The sequence below is a fragment of the Monodelphis domestica genome, chromosome 3, assembly GCF_027887165.1.
Source record: "Monodelphis domestica isolate mMonDom1 chromosome 3, mMonDom1.pri, whole genome shotgun sequence".
Classification (NCBI taxonomy): Eukaryota; Metazoa; Chordata; class Mammalia; order Didelphimorphia; family Didelphidae; genus Monodelphis; species Monodelphis domestica.
Window position 1 is genome coordinate 76,570,224 of NC_077229.1, and position 20,273 is coordinate 76,590,496.

Sequence of the window (20,273 nt, forward strand, 5' to 3'; positions counted from 1 at the left end):
TAGACGTCTTATTACACTATTAAAGTAGAAAAATGGTGAAAGCATGAAGAGAAGATTTACCCAAGGTCACAGAAGTTGTCATTACAGCTAAAATCAAGTTCAAGCTTCCTAAAATCTTGAATCGTTGCTCTAATATATCTATCCAAAGATAAATCTCTTTTCCCTTCTAGTCTAAAAGATAATAGTAATTGGACACTTTTAATTGGCAAATTAGTAAGTGGAGAACTGATATGAGATTATTTTAAAACTATTTTAGCCTCAGTATGGCCTAATAAGCCAGGCCAGTGGCAATCTCATATGCATCAAATGTTACTGGAGGCTTTTAGTTCTAATTTGGTCAGTAATTCTGGAATGTACTTTTTAACTTCAAAAGGAAGGGATCAAAACTCCTTTTGACAAAAGTAGGTCTGAAACCAATCTAGCTAGAAAATTAAAAAAAAAAATGCTTCGAAATATTCAAGGAAAACCTCTCAAATAAAGCAGGATGAAATAAGGGCTTAGTTATTTTAAAAAATCACAAAAAGATGTCTAGTACTCAGAAAATCAGGAAAGGCAATTAAACATCAGAGTCACTCTTATTTAACTCCTCAATCGAGGCTAGGATACTCTGGGGAACTATCAGTAAAGATTGCCTTTAAAGACAAAACTTCTAGTTCTTCCCACCCATCAGTAGCCTGGCTGATTCACTTTCTGTCTGGTTTAGTAATTGAATTTCTAAATTCCAGGAAAACAGGAAGAGTCATACACACACACAGTTGAAGATTTTAAAGTTCCAAGAGTAAAATATATACATATGTGTGGATATACACAAATAGATAAATGTGTACAAGTTAAAACAGCTTTAAATTCAGATATGCTCAGTTTCTTTAATTCTCTACTTTGGAAAAAAATTAAAATGAAAAAAAAATGTCCTTGCAAAGTTATCTACTGCTAAAATTTTAAAAAGAATAAAGTTCAGAAAATAATTTTACTTTTTAAAAACTGACCAATGTTATATAAGAAAATACCACTAAAATTGTTTAGAAAACCATCTCTTCTCTAAGAAATGACAAATATGAATTCAGAGAAGCATAGAAGCAAAAACTGAAGCAAAGTCAAGTGGAGCAAGGAAAACAATATACCCAAAAGACTTCAATAATTTTTGGAAACAACAATAACCACAAAAAAGTCTTGCAAAAGTAAAAGAACAAGCTTGGCCTCAAAGAAGAGATACGAGAAGACATTTTCCCCTTCAATTCCTTTGCTGGGGGGGGGGGAGAGGAAAAAGGAGGAGGGGAACACTGTATATAATGCCAGATTTTTTTAATGTATTAAATGATTTTGCTGAATTTTTTTTCTTTCCAAAAGTTCTTTGTTATTTCTGATGGTTCTCTGAAGATAAGAGTAAAATCTACTTGATATAAAAACAAGAGTTCAATAAAAATCTATTTTTAAAATGTAAAAAAAAAATCTTCCTCTAAAAATATCCATGTACTTAATTAGCATTTCTGCAGTCTGTCAAGATATCCAAAGCATATAGCTTAATACCTGTCTCAGAAAAAGTTCCTATTGAATATCATTCCTATTTAATAAAGTGATAAACTGAGGCACTTTTTCAATGTCAAAACTGGAAGTAAAATTTAAGATTCTATCTCTTGAGACTCTGTAATCATGTGACTGACCAATTTATATGAATTCTATAAAAACCTAGCAGTTTCAAGTTTTTTAATATCTAGTTCCCTTTAGCAAATTAGCAAAAAAAAATATTAATCTGAATCACTAAGAAAGGAAATTGAAAATGACTTCACACAATTCAGAAAATTAGGATCACCACATTTGGAATTATTTTTCTAAAGGACAAAAAACACCAAGATGCTTCTTAATATGCCAACACAGTGGGGATTTCCAGCATGGGAATTTCTGGCATAGGGATTTCCTAAGGGGAATGGAATTAGTACCACTTCCCTCCAAAAAAAAAAAAAAAGTCTTGCCCTATATTATCGTATGAACTATTTACTCTCTTGTTTACAATGCTCTCACTATTAGGACATACACTGGATGATTGCCCCTTTCTCAGAAATCTCACTGCAAATATGAAAGTTGTTTAAACTCAAGAGCCAGACTCATAAGGGCTTTTATTTAAAAAAAAAAAAGTTAAAGCATTGTATCTTTAAACTTTAAAAAGGCAACATATATATGCAAGTATTTTTAAATAAAGTCAACAACCAAGAAAATCCAAAGTTCATACTCAGAGTCCCTGGTGAAATTTTCTGGTGTTTCACAATTTAAAATACCAGAAAGGAAGAAGCCACAGAAAACTCCCAACAGGAACAGTCTTCACCTAAGTCTCCAACAAATTCTCAATGAAAGACCACTTGAGACTGCTCTCAAAGACTAGGTTTTCCCCTTCCCTAACAGTCATCTTCACAAGGAAGGGAGTAAAGACCACTCTGGCAGTCCCCTTCTAAAATCAGCGGGCTCAAAGTCACCCCTAACTCAACAAACTGGAAAATACCTCATTTGAAGGGGGACCCTGTATCCCAGAGAAGGGAAACGACTGAATACATCAGAGCAGGCTCTACTACCTTAACTCCCTTATTTTATAGATAAGGAAACTAAGGCACAAGACAGTGAAACGATTTATGAGGACCACGGGATTTAAGAGCTGGAAGGACTCAAATTAAAATGAGCTTCTCGTCCAACCTTTTCACTTTCCAGTTGGGGCAACGGAGGAGACTAAGGAAAAAGTAGCTTTCCTTAGGCCATCCCAAGGATTTGGAGCAAGATTGGCTTTAGGAGTCCTCTAACCCAACCTTCTTTTACAGATTAGGAAATTGAGGCCCAGGAAGTCGCGATTTAGACATACCCCCAAGAGAGTCATTAAACACTTTGGGGGGGTGGTGTCATAGAGACCACCCAGGCAGGGGGTTCTTCACTTCTAGGGGGAAGTGGATCTGGTGAAGTCTCCTTTGAATGTCGTTTTTAAGGGCATAAAATAAATTATACAGGATTACAAAGGAAATCAATTGTTGTAAAAGTCAGTAATTTAAAAACATTTTAAAAAAATAAAAGCATCAAAATGTTTTTTTAAAAATCAAGTTCCCAGGTCAACGATTCGGTCCAAACCCCCTTCCCCCTCGCTTCAAATACGGTGGAGGGTGCGGTTTATTTTACAGTCGGAGAAACTGAGACCCAGAGAAGAGAAAGATATAGCTGGCCCTTGAACCCAGAGCAAGGCTCCCCTAGACTGAGGGGCACCTTCCCTCCCTTTCTCTCGGAAGGAGGCTTACCCTTCTCCAGGCCTTCCACAGGGCTCCGCGTGCCGTGAGGATCCCCCAACCCCAAAACACCCCTCACCCCTTCCTCAAGGTGGGATCCCAGTGTGCCCTCTCTCCCTCTCCTCATCTCCCCGCCCCCACGGCTGTCAGAACGCTGATGCTCAGCCTCACCCCTCTCACCTGCTCGAGCTCCGCGACGCCCCCCAGGTTCGCAGTCCAACCACCGCCCAGCTGCGCACGCGCGTGAGAGTTACGGCACCACTCACTACCGAGGGGCTCTCCCCGAACTCCGCGGAGCACTCCGAGGGGAGTTACCCTGTGACCCGTCCCTCCCGGCCTCCTCCCGGCCCCTTCCCGGTTCCCCTTACGAAGACCGGCCGGATCTACTTTTTCTTAAAGGGCCAACCCCTCGAACCTCCAGTCTGGCTTGGACGGGGCGGAGCAACCGGTCATTCAAATTAAAGGAGGCTCGGAGGATTTCTAGAGTTAGGAAAAAAACCCTTAGAGATCATTCTACCCAGTCCAAGCCAACGCCCCTCCTCGCTTTTTACAAAGAAGGAAACCAAGGTACAGAGAAGGGAAGCGAATAAGTTGCCCAAGGTCGCCCAGCTGATTAGTGGCGGGGCTGTGCCTCCCCAACCCTCCCACTTCCTCTACTTCTGACCTGTGGTGGGAGGGCCAGACAGGAAAACACTTTCGACTTAGCTCTAGAAGGGAAGGCCAACCCCCCTTGTCCGACCCGACCTCCCTCATTTTACAGTTGTGGAGACTGAGACCAGGGGAGTGAAATAACTTGGCCCAAAGGCACTTATTAGAGGGAGATCTGGAGTTTGAACGCAGCTTCTCTGGCTCCAAGTCATCGAACCCCAACACCTCTTGCCCCCAAATCGCAGGGGCCAGCACAGATTCTAGCAGTGGTTGTTTGATGTAATGAATGATTGAAGGAATTAAATGAAGCAAAGACCAGAAATCCGTGATGCCGGCGTCATTGGCTCTAAGTCCGGTTTCCCCACCTATGCGCATTATCTGGCACACATTCTCCATTCTTTCATTCTCTCTTTTACTCGCCTCACCTATCCACAGTCCTCTGCCTTCCTCAGATCTTATCTGGAGGATTGTATTCAATTCTGGACAAGGGCAACCTGAAAGGCGAAAGGCCATTTAAGTCTACCTTTCGAATGAATGAAGGAACTGATTGTGTTTATCTTGGAGAAGTGAAGACTCTCAAAGGGCAAAAGAGCTGTGTTCAAATATTTGGAGAATTTGCATGTGGACACTAATCCTGGTTGGCGAGAGTGCAGGAGGGAGCCGGGGATGGAAGTTTAAATGAGGCTCCTTAAGTTTGATCTCAGGAAGCACCTGATCAACATTAATGAAGTCCCAAAGTAGAGGGAGCTGCCTCAAAAGGTGGTGGCTTTCCCCCACCGTAGAATTCCTCAAGCAGAGGCCAGATGACCAACGACTTGTTGGGTTCCTTTTCTGTATGGGTTGGACTAGATGAGCGATGAGATCCCCTCCAGCTCTCCAGTTCTGAGATTCATCATGCCCTTTCCATTCTCCTTTTGGGCTCTGCTCCCTCAAATCCCTTTCTCCCCACTAGCCTAGCCCACAGTCCCGGATTTCTCTTCATATTAATTCATTTCAGACCTTGCCACCCCTGTCCTTAGAGTAACATTCCTCAAACCTGAGGGCTCTTCAGTTCCCATTCCCAGAGCAGCCCCAGAGATTCTAACACCCTTAAGTAAACATCCCTCCTCTCCTCAGGGTATTCCCCTCAGATTCTGCTCCCAGAAAACCAAGAAAGGTGTATTTTCAGAGCATCCTCCAATTAAACTCAGTCAGATCTCACCCTTCTCCCAGGTCCTGAATCCCTTGGAGACGGTAAATATGTATACTTAAAACTAAAAAGACCCTTAGAAGTTATCTACTCTAACCACAACCTCTTATCCCCTTCTTTCCCTATCATTTTACAGATGAGGAAACTAAGTCCCAGAAGGATTAAGGTGGAAGGTCTGGGATTTAAATCCAAGTCTTTGAATCCCAAATCTATGCATTCCAGGTTGTTCAATTGGATGGATAGATGGATGTGGCATGGGGCCTTGGGGTTTCCTTTGGACACACCAAACCCTAGAGATATTTCAGGTCAAACAGAAAGCAAGAAAATTCATTTTCTTCCTTGCATTCTTGTTAATGCTGAGGAAAAGGTGACTCTGGGCATCAGAGACTCACAATAAGGAAAGACCACTGAGAGAAATATTCCCCTAGATTTTGAGATGGACATATATATATATATGTCCATATATCTTCCGGTAATACTCTGATACCATCAGGCTGTAATCTAGGACATCTACTTGTCCCCTAAACCATGCCCAGCCCACCTCCTGTGTCTTCAGGATACAAAACATTACTCTAGCCTCAGTCAGGTGACAAACATCCCCACTTCTGCCCAACCTCATTCCATTCCCTCATCCTTGGTCTGGTAGCCCCCACTATCAAAAGAAGCCCAGAATCTATCTTTGAGGATGAATGGATGAATGAATAAATGAGGCCCAGAAGTTAAAGTGACCTGCTCAGAGCCACCCAGATGTGGCAAAGACAAGATCTGAAGGAATATCTTTTGACTGAATTCTGTGCCCTTTCTGATACACCAAAGTCAAGTTCCAAAAGGGACTTCTAGGGAAGGGCTAGGGAATTCTAGGGAATTCATTTGTCTAGACAACGGAAGAAGCAGTTCCTAGGTGGTGGACCCCTTATCCTGGAAGTGATTGAAGGGGAGGAAATGTCAGACTTTGGAGTTCAGAAGACCTGAGTCTGAATTTCACCTCAGAAACATCACTTAATTTCTCTGAGCCTCAGTTTCCTTATCTGTTAAATGAGAATAATGATAGCACTGACTTCACCAGGTCATGAAGATCAAAGAGATGATTCACATAAAGTGCTTTGATGGGCCTACAGAGCACCATATCAATTTCAGCTCATTACTCAGCCTGGAATTAGCCTACTGTTGCTCCTAGAAAAGAGACTGATGATAGCCAGAGAGGGAAGAGTAGGTGGAGCTGAAAAGTCTAGTCACAGGGAGAGGAGGGGACATTTGCCTGGGAGGCAGAGCTGTAGTACCTGAGGGGTAGGATATAAAGTTGTGGTGGGGCTAGGCTAGGCTAGACCTTTTATAGCTCTGGCTAAGGTGGAACCTTGATGGAATTTGTGCTCAACTCCTTTCTGTACAGGAATATCTCACCATGTTAACTTCTGCCTATGATGTGTCTAAGTGATTCTAGACTTGAGGTGTGTTTTACACAGCTGGTCAAAGGTTAGACTAAAGGAGTTGCACTTTCCTATCCTAGCTCAGGTCAGTAAGTAAGAGGAACCTCCTTTCTTAAGAGGTATGAGAATGACTCCCTGTGCCTCTGCTGGAATCTTAACAGGCCACAACCCCTTGACAAAGTCACTCATGGTAACCAAGAGGTCACAAAGGCAGGATGGACTTGCCCACTCAGCCCCCTCTGCATGATTTCTCATTAACACCCTTTACTAATAGAATTGACATGATTGTTATCCCCTCCCTAGCCTCAGAAAGATTAATATAAGAGCAATATACTTGCACTCTATTTCCCCAAAACATCACCAAAAGATCAGACTCTCAAATCCAAACTCAAAAGACCATCATGGGTTAACTTTTACTTAGGTATATAATTCCCATCAAGCCCAGTATTTCCTCTACTCCCCTACACAGAAATTTATTCTCTTAAAGCCAACATATAAATCAATCATAAAGGCACATACAAAATGTACAAGTACACCAAGCTTCACCATGCCTCAGTGACTTGATTTCACTAACCAGAAACTCCCCTTGGTAGAAACTCCCTGCTAACCCTGAAAAATGATCAGCCTAATAATTAATCTGAATTGTATTCTCAATGACTCTCTGATCTCTCAACCTCAATGTTATGATTGTTGAATTGTCTTTAAGAATTTCTGATTAATTATTTCTTTTTATTAAAAGTAATGAGTAAATTTCCTCGATTGTTTGTAAGCTCAAGCTCCTCATAGGTTAATGAGAAAATTAAGCCACCTGTGATGAAATCATTTATCTTAAGTAGAACCTTTATTCATCCTGTCAGAATCTGTAATCACAATACAAGAATATAGAATGATCTCAGAATGTTAATCAAGTGAATTTTTCAAAGTTAATGTATCACTTTTCCAATTATCTTTACTCAAATATGTGTGTTAAAAGATGTATCTGTGTGCCAAGAAAATGGGTATAAAAATAAAGACCAGACCTGGGCATGGTGGAGCAGCCACCAGATGCAAAGCTTGCTCCCTGGCTGATTTATATGCACAGGTGTCTTCTGTTTTTTCTTTTTTTCCCCCTAACTGTTCATCCACCTTCTGAGAACCCTTGGAGCCACAAGTGGGGCTGGACCTGGCTTGCAACATGCCTCAGCTTCCCCCACAGTAATGGTGAGTGACCAGAGAACTCAGAACTTTGAAATTGAAAGGATCTTTATCGAGACCATCCTTTCCACTCTTTCATCATACAGAAGGAGAAACAGTCTCAACATAGGAAAGGGACTTGCCAAAGGTCACAGTCAATGAACTGGAAGAGCCAACATTCCAATTCAAGTCTCTTGATCAATGTCTATCAATGGATTGGTAAAACAGAGAAGCAGAAGCGGCCCCAGACCACTGGCTCTTCTTCTAACCTGACTGCTAAAGGCATCCTCCATCAGAGCAACCCCCTTGAAGAAGTTCACCAGGAACCTTCCCTCTACCAAAATCAGTTGTTTGCTGCTTCTTACATACAACTCTGCTCCCCACTCTGTGACTTTATACAGACCATACCCAGTGCAATGTTCTCCCTCCTTACCTCTGCCTTCCAGCTTTAAGATTTTATTCAATTCAGTTCAAATATTTTGAGATTTAATTAAAATCCTTCAATTTAATTCAAATCCCACCTTTTGCTGGTAGTCCTTCCAGGTTCTTGTGTGTGTACCTTCCATTTATGCTGTGTATTCCCCATTTTTTAATTGTTCAAAAGTTGTCTCCCCCCTCATTCAGATGTGAGCTACTTGAGGACACTATTTTTGCTTTTCCTTGTATAGCCAGTGCTTAATACAATGGAGGGTATATAGTAAGTGCTTAGTAGAAGGTTGTTGACTGACTGACCAGCTGACTGAAGCCAACTGATACAGATAGGATAAGCCTAAAGACCCTTGTTCAGGGAAAAGGAAATTCTTGTGGAGAAGGGACTTGGCTTTATGACAAAGGCCTACACATCAGATGTTTCAATATCAGAAACCAATATGGGGGTGGCTAGGTGGCTTGGTGGCTCAAGTGGCTAGAGAGCCAGGTCTAGAGACAAAAGGTCCTGGGTTCAAATTTAGCCTCAGAGACTTCCTAGCTATGTGACTCTGGGCAAGTCACTTAGCCCCCAGTTGACTAGTCCTTCCTACTTATCTGCCTTAAAACTGATTCTAAATATCAATTTTAAGAAGGTAAGTGTTTAAAATAAATAAGTAAGCATTTACTTATAGACTAACTGGCATTTCTTTTTGACTCACAGTATCACAAAATGATAAAATTTCAGAGTTGGAAGAGACTTCAATCTCACTTAGTTCATACTCTGAAAAAATCCGCACTATAACATAATCTGTGAATTTGTGCAAATTTTCTTTTCTATTTTTTTTAAACCTTTACCTTCCTTCTTAGACTCAATACTGTGTATTGGTTCTGTCAACATGGAATCTAGAAATCCCAAACTTGTAGCCTAGTAAGATCTGATGAACCCCAGGTTTTAGGACTAGATTATAAATTGGAGACCCCAAAGTTTGTACTTGTTCCCTGAGAAACCACCCTGAAGGGAATCCCAGGCTGGCAGTTTCAGACTGAATAATGGACCCCCAAGGTAAATGACAATCCCAATTAAGTAGAACTAAGCATATGCTGAATACCCTTTTGTCTTAGGTCCGTGATGATGAACCCATGACATGAGTGTCAGCACTGACATATGTAGCCATTTTCAATGACACACAGCCGCATGTGGCCATATACAGAGAAGTAGTGGACCGCATGCCGAGAAGGCATTTCATCCTTGGCTCTTGCACAGCCAGGCGCAGTAGCCGAGGATAAAACATTTGCTGTAGTGTAGTGTAGACACTCTGTGCCAGAGTTCTGTAGGTCAAAACAACAGAACTCCAGCACAGTGTCTAGTTCTGGGACTTCCAGTTAGGGTTAGGGTATCTTTGACCTCACTTCCAGCCAGCGGATCAGGGAGCAGCGGAATGCCGCGGGGGGATGCATCTCTGGGGGCCCTGTGATCACTATGACCAGCAACCATCATCCAATCTATTGTTCTGGGGTGCTATGGATTTCTAATTGACCATCATTACTGAGATAAGGGAGGGGGAGGCTGGGAGAGGCAAGGGCCTGTGCTATGGGTGCAGTTTCCCACCATTAGAAATAGTGGCAGCCAATTTAATTTACAATGAGGAATGCCATCTTTTTTGGGGGGGGGGACTCTTACCTTCTGCCTTAAAATCATTTACTATGTATTAATTCTAAGACTGAAGAGTGGTAAGGGCTAGGCAATAAGAGTTAAGTGACTTGCCCAGGGTCACACAGCTGGGAAAGGCCAGATTTGAGGCCTTTCCCAAATTTGAGGCCAAATCTGAGGCCAGATTTGAATCCAGGACCTCCCATCTCTAGGCCTGGCTCTCAATCCACTGAGATACCCAGCTGCCCCCAAGAAACACCATCTTGCAGCATAGTGCAGACTCTATTTCACCACTATTACTGTTGTGCATCCTTATTAATTCCTATTTCTGCTTATTTCCAAAAAGGAAATGTATTATCTTGTGGTCAGTTGGGCTATTTAACCCCTAATTGCCTGCAGAGCTAACAGGCTATCTATAATTCTATCTTTTGTCACTGCCCCCCACCCCTATAGCGAACCCCCCCAAAATAAAAAAAAGGATTAAGTAAAGGAAGTGGTAATAGTAGTAGCCGACCCTTTCAAGAGACATGGAGGCATTATAGAAAAAAATGGCAGATCATTTTGCTTTCTATGTACTGAAATGGTAAAAAGCAGAATATGGAATATAAATAGACATTTTGAAACTAATTATTCCCAGCTCTTGAAAAAAAAGTGAGGATGAAAGGAAGGAATACAATTCCAGGCAGCAACACCTTTATAAGAGCCAATCTAATTCTATCCTTAAATTTGTAAAAGGCTCTACAAATTTAACATTTGCAAGTTTGAGCATTGCTCATTCCATAGCTCAGCATGGAAAAGCACTCAGTGAGAGAGAATTTATTAAAGAAACTCTCCTAAGATGTGTGCCAGTTCTATTTCATGATATGTAGAATAAAGATGCAATTATTAAGAGAATATCCGAGTTATCGCTCAGTAGAAATATTGTAAAAGACCAAATAATGAGACTGAACACAAATGTACAACATCAATTAAAGAGAGACATAAGTAATTGTAAATATTTTTCTATCTCTCTTGATGAAACTACTGGTGCCACATCACATGCTCAGTTGGCCATTATTGGTTGATATTCTAATGGTCTCACAATGAGAGAAGAGTTAATAAAGTTAGTATCAATGCCAACTCTGTGTGGAGGCCTACTATTACGCTGAATCCTTTCCCCTTGATTAAAGAGTGGTTTTTCTGACTATTTAGTTCTGTGTTTTTTCCAAGTCAACAGTTCTAAGGCAGTAGAATGGTAAATGCTAGGTCATGGGGGTCAAATGACTTGCCCAGGGTCACGCAGCTAGGAAGTGTCTGAGGTCATATTTGAACCCAGAACTTTATGTCTGGGCCTGGCTCTTAATCCACTGAGCCACTCAGATACCCCCTTTTGTGCAAATTTTCACTTGGAGATGTCCACTGAGGGTGAAACCACCAATAATGCTAATAATAACATTTACATGGTGCTTTAATAATACTTATAAAGTACTTAGCACAATGTCTGGCACATAGCAAGCATGATATAAATGCTATTATTCTTTTTTTTTTTAAAGATCTATTTCCTTCAACCACTCTTCATATTGCTTGGACTCCAGTTCCTTCCTTATCCTGGTTTCCCTCCTCCAGAAGTTCTCCAGCTTATCAGAGTTCTTAAACTGTAGTGTCCACATAGGAACACAATACCCCAAATGTGATCTGACCCAGGCAGAGGACAGTGGGATTGTTATTCCAGGAAACTGGGCCTATTGTTGCAGACCAAGATCACATTTCCATTTTTGGTTTCGATGTCACCTCCATGATGTAGAGTCTGCTGAAAACCCCATGTTATTTATCTAGTTATGCCTCTGTTGTTTGGACTTATGAAGTTGATTACTTGAACTGTAGCATATGACTTATATTTATCCCTCGAAGATTTATGTTCTAGCCTGGCCAGGTCTTTCTTATTCATATATTAAAAAAAAAACCCAACAGCCCTTGATCTTCTGTCTTAGCATGGATTCCAAGTATCAGTTCCAAGGCAGAAGAGCAGTAAGGGTAAGAAAAGGGGATTAAGGGAATTGCCCAGGGTCACAGGGCTAGGAGATGTCCACCTAGCTGCTCTTAATCAGGTCTTTACTAAGTGCATCATCTATACCTTTAGCTAAGTTGCTGATAAAAATGTTCCCCAGCCAGAACCAAGCATAGATGACTTCCCGAAAGGTCAATGAACTAGAGAGCTCTTTTCAAATTAACTCTAAACTATTCCATAACTGTTTTGACTATTCTTCCAGACTACTGAGCTATGAAACAGCATAGCAAGTCTGCAAAAGAACATTAATTAATTTGCAATACAACATCAGCTTAGAGTACATAGTTTCCCCCAACATACACATTATCAGTAGGGAGTAAATGTATGCCAAAGAAGTTACACATGATTGGTATGTGTGGAAAGAAAATTTGTATCTCTACCACTCCAGGGCCTCTGGTGAGATCATTATGTTTTCCTTCCTGAATTGGTCACAATGTCTCTCTCTGCTGGGATCATCTTTACTGGGCTCATCAAGCCATCTCCTTTTCAGTCGGCTAGGGTAGAGTTGCTAAAAGCTCTTCCTGACAAGGACAGGTTTAATAGCTCTCTAGCCACAGCTGTCACACCCAGTCAACAAAAGCCAAGCAGAGCATCCCCATATTAAAATGAAGTCTTTCCTTTTCTCACGTCTGGGTGTAGAGCAAAGATTTCTGTTGCAGACAACCACTTCATTTAAGGTTCTGAGGTTCTTAGATCCTCCTGAGATGCTTTCTGGTTTGGCAGTGCATAAATCTGAACTGAAACCAAAGATAAACTAAGAAGGTTCAGGTAGGTATTCTCCACTTAAGATGTTGAAGACCTGGGGGAGGAGGGTTATCCCTGTTCTGAACCTTCCTGGCTGGAAGAATATGGGTTAGTTGCCTCCTCTCAGCTCTAGTTTCTTCAATCATAAAATGGAGTGTCACCATCTACGCCAACGGATTTCTGAGATAAGGACCTTGTGAGCCCTTAGGTGCTAGAAAAAGGAATCAACAGTGCTGGGGCTTCTTTGTGCTTATTAGCACAGTGCTTAGCATGCAGCAAATGCTTCATCATCACTGATTGACAGTAAAAAGAGCACTGGAGCTGAAGTTGAAGGACTTGTGTTTGAATCTGACTCAGTCACTTAGTAATTTCTTCACCTTAGGTCTCTGGTCTTTGGTTTTCCCATACGTAAAATGGGTGTGTGGATGAAATAATCTCCACAACTACTCCCAGCTCTAAACTCTTACTTGATCCCTTCTTATTTTCCTTCCCATTCTCCTTTATTTTTATTCCCTCTCTGGGTCTCAGCTTTCTCATCTCCGAGATAGGAACAATGCCACAGGTATAATAATCACAGATAAATATGGAAATATGTTTTGCATGACTTCACATGTACAGTGAGTATCATATTGCTTTGCTTTCTCAGTGGGTTGGGGAGGGCCAGGAAAGAGGGAAAGAATTTGAAACTCAAAATTTAAAAATGAATGTTAAAAAATAAAAAAGCAAAAAAAATTAATCATCCATATAGTTCTTTAAGGTTTGCAAAGTCTTTTACGTATGTTATTTCATTTGATCCCCCCATCAACCCTAGAGGTAGGGAGGCAGGTACTATTATTTCCATTTTATAGCTGGGAAAACTGAGGCTCCTAGAAGTTAAGTGACTCATTCAGGGTTACTCAGCTCATAAATATCTGAGACAGAGATGTACTGCTAAAAGTACATATAGGCAGGATACTCTGTTTTTAAAAAATCCTTATGTTCTATTTTAGAATCCACACTAAGGGGCAGCTAGGTAGTTCAGTAAATAATAGAGAGATAGGCTCACAAACAGGAGGTCCTGGGTTCAAATGTGACCTCAGACACATTCTAGTTGTGTGACCCTGGGCAGTCATTTAACCCATTTTACTTAGCCCTAACCACTCTTCTATCTTGGAATAGATACTTAGTATTGATTCTAAGGCAGAATATAAGAGTTGTTTTGTTTTTAAAGAATTGATACTAAGTATTGGTTCTAAGGTAGGAGAGTTACATGGGTTGACAATGGGGTTTAGGTAACTTGTTCAAGGTCATACAGTCAGGAAGTGTCTGAGGTCATATTTGAACCCAGGTTCTCCTGACTTCAGGACTGGCTCTCAATCCACTGAGCCACCTAGGATACACTTTTAAGTTTAAACTCTTTTTTTTTTTTAACCCTTACCTTCCATCTTGGAATCAATACTATGTATTGGCTCCAAGGCAGAAGAGTGGTAAGCTAGGCAATGGGGGTCAAGTGACTTGCCCAGGGTCACACAACTAGGCAGTATCTGAGGCCAGATTTGAGCCCAGGACCTCCCATCTCTGGGCCTGAGAGTTTAAACTCTTTATTAAAAGTTTTCCCATCTTTTCTTAAATCTAGACAATTAACAAAACACTAAACTAAGCCCTGATTTGTTGCATTTACTGATTTCTGAGGTGTAAATACCTGCACTAAAAATTTAACAATCAGCTCTGGGAGTCAATATGAGCTGGCTCCCACCAACACATTCCTGAAGCAGTGTTTGAACTGAGTTGTTCCTCCCTCTAAGACCTATATACTCTCCCTGTTACCCAGCTGCCTCATAACTGATAGCTTTTAAGGTTTGCAAAGGGCTTTAAATATATAATTTGTAAAAGCCGTTCTTTTTTTGATTTGAAGATATTTTATTTTCCCAGTTACATGTAATATTATTTTCAACATTTGTTTTCTATAATTATAAGATCCAAAGCATCTCCCTCCCTTCTCTCTCCCTACTTGGAAATGGTAAGCAATTTGACCTGGGCCATGCACATATTGCATAAAACCTATTTCCATATTGGTCATTTTTTGTTTTTTTTTAAACCCTTACCTTCCGTCTTGGAGTCAATACTATGTATTGGCTCCAAGGCAGAAGAGTGGTAAGGGCTAGGCAATGGGGGTCAAGTGACTTGTCCAGGGTGACACAGCTGGGAAGTGTCTGAGGACAGATTTGAACCTAGGACCTCCCACCTCCCATCTCTAGGCCTGGCTCTCAATCCACTGAGCTACTCAGCTGCCCCCAATATTGGTCATTTTTGTAACAGCATGCTCCTACAAAACCAAAACCCCAATGAAACCATAGATACACTGACATGAAAGATAGTAGGCTTTGACCTGCATCCATCTGACTCCAGAGGTTCTTTCTCTGGAGGTGGATGGCATTCCCGTTTATAAGCCCTTCAGAATTGTCCCATAATATTGCATTGCAGAGAGAGAAAGCTCTTTTTTAGCCCCAGAACTTGATAGAAATTTGCTGACTTGACCTAGAGACCTGGGTTCAAATCTTACCTCAGACACTTCTCAGCTGGGTGACCCTGGACAAGTCACTTGACCCCCATTGCCTAGCCCTTACCACTCTTCTGCCTTGGAGCCAATACATAATATTGACTCCAAGATGGAAGGTAAGGGTTAGAAAAAAAAAAAAGAAATCTGCTGACTTTAGTGCTTCTTATATTAGGTAGGGGAGATAGAGTTCTGGATTTAGGATTTGGCATATTTGAATTTGAAACTAACCTTAGACACTTAACTAGCTGTGTAATCCTAGAGAAACAGCATCATCTTTCTGAGCCTCAGTTTTTTCATCTGTAAAATGAGGCCATTAAGACCTGTAGTATTTGTCTTAGAGAATAATTGTGAGGCTCAAACAAGTGAAACTATGTAAAACACTCTGCGAACCTGAAAGCCTTCCACAAATGCCAATGACTTTTCCTTGTGTGACTTCAATAAGCCATTTCATTTCTCTGGGCTTTGGACTTCCCCTCTGCAATAAAGGGAGGAAGGAACAGAGGGCTTCTGGGGTCCCTTTCGGCCCTCACTCCTAGGCATCCCTCTTTCTTGGAGAAGCAGATAGCTCAGCAGGTTCCCGGGTGCCTGCCAAAGCTCATGCACGCCCCCTGGTGACCGTCAGGTAGAAAGACAGCTGAAGCTAAGATCATTCCAACTCTTCTTTCCCTGCTTGCTATTTCACATCAGAAAGACCAAACTAATGAATTGTATTGCGTGATGAAATCATTTAAAAATCACTTAATTTTAAGATAATTTTAACGTAATTTGCTATGAATTCTCCTACATGTGTAAGAACACTTTAATTTTTTTTAAAACCCTTACCTTCCTTCTTGGAACCAATATTGGTAAGGGCTAGGCCATGGGGGTTAAGTGAGCTGACCAGAGTCATACAGCTAAGAAGTGTCTGAGGCCAGATTTGAACCCAGGACCTCCTTTCTCTGAGCCTGGTTCTTAATGCACTGAGAAACCCAGCTGCCCCCTGTATGAACACTTTAAATAAGAATTATAAGCAGATATAATTTTATTTTGAAATGAAAACTTTCATTTTGCTTTCTCTATTTTTTTGCTTGCAGGGAATAAAAATGTATTCTGCCCATTGATATAGATTGGTCCTTCAAGGTCCTTCAGATCCAGATTTCACTTTCATCAGGGCATAGCATGAGCACCAGCATGGCAGACTAGAGCCATTTTCTTTCTTTTAAAAAATTTATTTATTTAAGAATATTTTTCCATCTTTACATGAATCACGTTCTTTCCCTCCTCTCTTCCTTTCCCCTTCCAATAACCAATGAGCACTTCCACTGGGTTTTATATGTGTTATTGATCAACACCTATTTCCATATTATTAATTTTTGCAATATATCCCCAATCATATCCCCATTGGTCCATGTGATCAAGCAGTTGTTTTTCTTCTGTATTTCTGCTCCCACAGTTCTTCCTCTGGATGTGGATAGCATTCTTTCTCATGAGTTCCTCAGAATTGTCCTGGATCATTGCATTACCACTAATGGAGAAGTCCATTACATTCGATTGTACCACAGTGTATCAGTCTCTGTATATAATGTTCTCCTGGTTCTGCTCCTTTCACTCTGTATCAGTTCCTGGAGGTCATTCCAGTTCACATGGAATCCCTCCAGTTCATTATTCCTTTGAGCACAATAGTGTTCCATCACCAACATATAACACAATTTGTTCAGCCATTCCCCAATTGATGGGCATCCCCTCATTTTCCAATTTTTGGCCACCACAAAGAGCACAGCTAAGAATATTCTTGTACAAGTCTTTTTCCTTATTATCTCTTTGGGGTACAAACCCAGCAGTGCTATGGCTGGATCAAAGGGCAGACAGTCTTTTATCGCCCTTTGGGCATAGTTCCAAATTGCCCTCCAGAATGGTTAGACCAATTCACAACTCCATCAGCAATGAATTAATGTTCCAATTGTGGCACATCCCCTCCAACATTTATTACTTTCCTTTGCTGTCATATTAGCCAACCTACTAGATGTGAGATGGTATCTCAAAGTTGTTTTGATTTGCATTTTAGAGCTATTTTCTGATCCTCTTTCTTGTTTGCATGCCTTGTTTCCTTAGTTTCTCTTATTTTTACTTATCCAAGTACTTGTCGCATATATTCCCCAATAAAACCTATGATCCCTGATTTTCATTCTGTCTTTAGTGTCTAGCCAAGATCCTGAGGTATAAATAAACAGATTAGAGATATGGATATAGATATAGATATTATATTTATTAAAATAGAGATATTGATACATATCTATATTTTTAAAGTTATATTTTCTCTGTGTGTGAAGGGACACCCCCCCACCCCCCATCATGAATTTAGGTCTGACCTGCTTCCCTCCTCCAGCATGAGTCACAGGATCAGTGACCTAGGCATATGACCTAGAAAGGATCAAATTAAGGATCTGGGTTTAAGGGAAGGAATAAAAGAGGGAGTTTCAGGAAGGCTCTCTCTCTCTCTCTCTCTCTCTCTCTCTCTCTCTCTCTCTCTCTCTCTCTCTCTCTCTCTCTCTCTCTCTCAAGGATGTGGGCTGAGAGAATCATGAGAAGAGCACCCACGTGCCTAGTTCAGAATAGCTCTCTATCGTCTGCCTTCTTTTACTCAAGTAATTTTACTCAAGTAAATTTGCTCAAGTAAATATTAATAAACTCTGTGGAAATTAAGGGCCAGAGTTTTAATTCAGTTTTAACATCTCTTACTAACATTCTAAGACAGAAGGGCCTAAGCAGGGTTAAAATATTTTGATAATATCTAGGATCAGGAAAACCTCATTCTAGGATTTCTATCATTGGATAGGTAGAGGAGGGCTATGGTTGGTTGGTTGTTCATTCCTCCATAATCCTATTTTCAAGAGATATCCTATTTATTTTTAATTGTATTTTAAGTTGTTTATTTACTTATTTATTTTACATTATATTTATTTTTAATAACAAATTTTCACATGAATTTTCTGAAGTTATATGATCCAAATTGTATCTCTCCCTTCTTCCCTTCCCCTTCCCAGAGCTGGCTGGCAATTCAATCTGGGCTATACATCTATTATTACATAAAACATGTTTCCACATTCATTTTTTAAAGTTAATCATCTTATAAAACCCAAACTCTAAAATATAAACCCAAATAAACAAGTGCATATGCATCCATCTGCATTTTGCTCCAATAGTTCTTTCTCTGGAGGTAGAAAGCAGTCTTTTTCATAAATCCCTCAGAATTGTCCTGGATCCCCTATACCAAGATAAATTCAAAATGGGTATGTGGCAAATATAAAGAGTGAAATCATAAATAAATTAGGTGAGCATAGAATAATATACCTGTCAGATCTATGGGAAAGGAAAGAATTTAAGACCAAGCAAGATATAGAGAATATTGCAAAATGTAAAATGAATGACTTTGATTACATCAAATAAAAAAAGGTTTTGTACGAACAAAACCAGTGCAACCAAAATTAGAAGGAAAACAACAAACTGGGAAAACATTTTTTATAACAAAACTCTCTGACAAAGGTTTAATTTCCCCAATATATAAGAAACTAAGTCAAATTTACAAAAAAAAAATCAAGCTATTCCCCAATTGACAAAATTATCAAGGGACACGATTAAGCAGTTTTCACAGGAAGAAATAAAAACTATCAATAAGCACATGAAAAAAGTGTTCTAAATCCCTCCTGATTAGAGAAATGCAAATTTAAAACAACTCTGAGGTACCACCTCACACCTAGCAAACTGGCCAATATGACAGCAAAGGAAAGTGATAAATGTTGGAGGAGATGTGGCAAAATTGGGACACTAATGCATTGCTGGTAAAGTTCTGAATTGATCCAACCATTCTGGAGGGCAATTTGGAACTATGCCCAAAGGACCTTAAAGGAGTGCCTACCCTTTGATGACCCAGTGGAACTGCTTGTTGGATTTGGGAAGAAGGAAGAAAGAGCCAGGGGATGGTGTGTGTGTGTGTGTGTGTGTGTGTGTGTGTGTGTGTGTGTGTGTGATGATGATGATGATGAATCATGTAACCATGGAAAAATATTCTAAATTTAAAAAAAAGGAAAAAAAAACTTTTAAAAAAGACATTTCCTAAGAGATATAGCAAGAAAAGAGGGAAAAAAAGAATTGTCCTGGATCATTGTATTGTTGTTAGTAGCAAAGTCTATCACATTTGATCATTCTATAGTATTGCTGTTACTGTGTACAATGTTATCCTGGTTCTGCTTATTTCAGTCTTTATCAGTTTATGTAGGTCTTTCCAGCTCTTTCTGAAATCATCCTGTTAATCATTCATTACAGCACAATAATATACCATCACCATCATATACCACAATTTGTTCAGCCATTCCCTGAGGGACATCCTTTTAGTTTCTAATTCTTTGCCACCACAAAGAGAACAGTTATAAATATTTTTGTACAAACATGTCCTTTCCCATTAAAAAAACAAAACAAAACGTTTTTGGATACAGAGCTAGTTGTAGTATTTCTGGATCAAAGGAAATGCATTATTTTATAGCCTTTTGGGCATAATTCCTAATTGCCCTCCAGTATAATTGGATCAGTTGACAACTCCACCAGCAATGCATTAGTGTCCCAATTTTGCCACATTCCCTCCAACATTTATCATTTCCCTTTACTGTCATATTGGCCAGTCTGATAGGTATGAGGTGGTACCTCAAAGTTGTTTAAATTTGCATTTCTCTAATCAAGAGGAACTGAGAACATTTTTTCATATCATTATTGATAGCTTTGATTTCTTCATCTGAAAACTGCCTATTCACATTGCTTTGACCATTTGTCAACTGGGGAATGACTTAGATTACAAATTTGACTTTGTTCTTTATATATTTGAGAAATGAGACTTTATCAGAGAAATTTGTTATAAATTTTTTTCCCCGTTTAGTGTTCCCTTCAAATCTTGGTTGCATTGGTTTTGCTTATATAAAACCTTTAAAATTTAATATAATCAAAATTATTTATTTAATATCTTGTAATGTTCTCTTATTTGTTCATAAATTCTTCCCTTTTCCATAGACCTGCCAGATAAACTATTTTTTGTTCCCCTAATTTACTTATAATATCATCCTTTATGTCTAAATCCTACATGCATTTCAACGTTATCTTGGTATAGGGTGTAAGATACTGATTTAAACCACATTTTTGCCATACTGCTTTCTAAATTTCCCA

At 39.9% G+C, this 20,273-nt stretch overlaps 1 protein-coding gene across 2 annotated transcripts in view; it reads right to left on the minus strand.

Moving 5' to 3' along the window:
• Nucleotides 1-3,596, minus strand: part of MOB3A (MOB kinase activator 3A) — a 46,211-nt gene extending 42,615 nt beyond the window's left edge. Inside the window, exon 1 of one of the 2 annotated variants that reach the window (XM_007489312.3) lies at nucleotides 3,438-3,596. The gene's annotated coding sequence lies outside the window, so the exon portion shown is untranslated. Of the gene's footprint in view, nucleotides 1-3,269; nucleotides 3,401-3,437 lie in introns of those variants that run through there. The other variant, XM_001363998.3, reaches the window with a different exon arrangement.
• Between the last annotated feature and the right edge of the window lie 16,677 nt (nucleotides 3,597-20,273).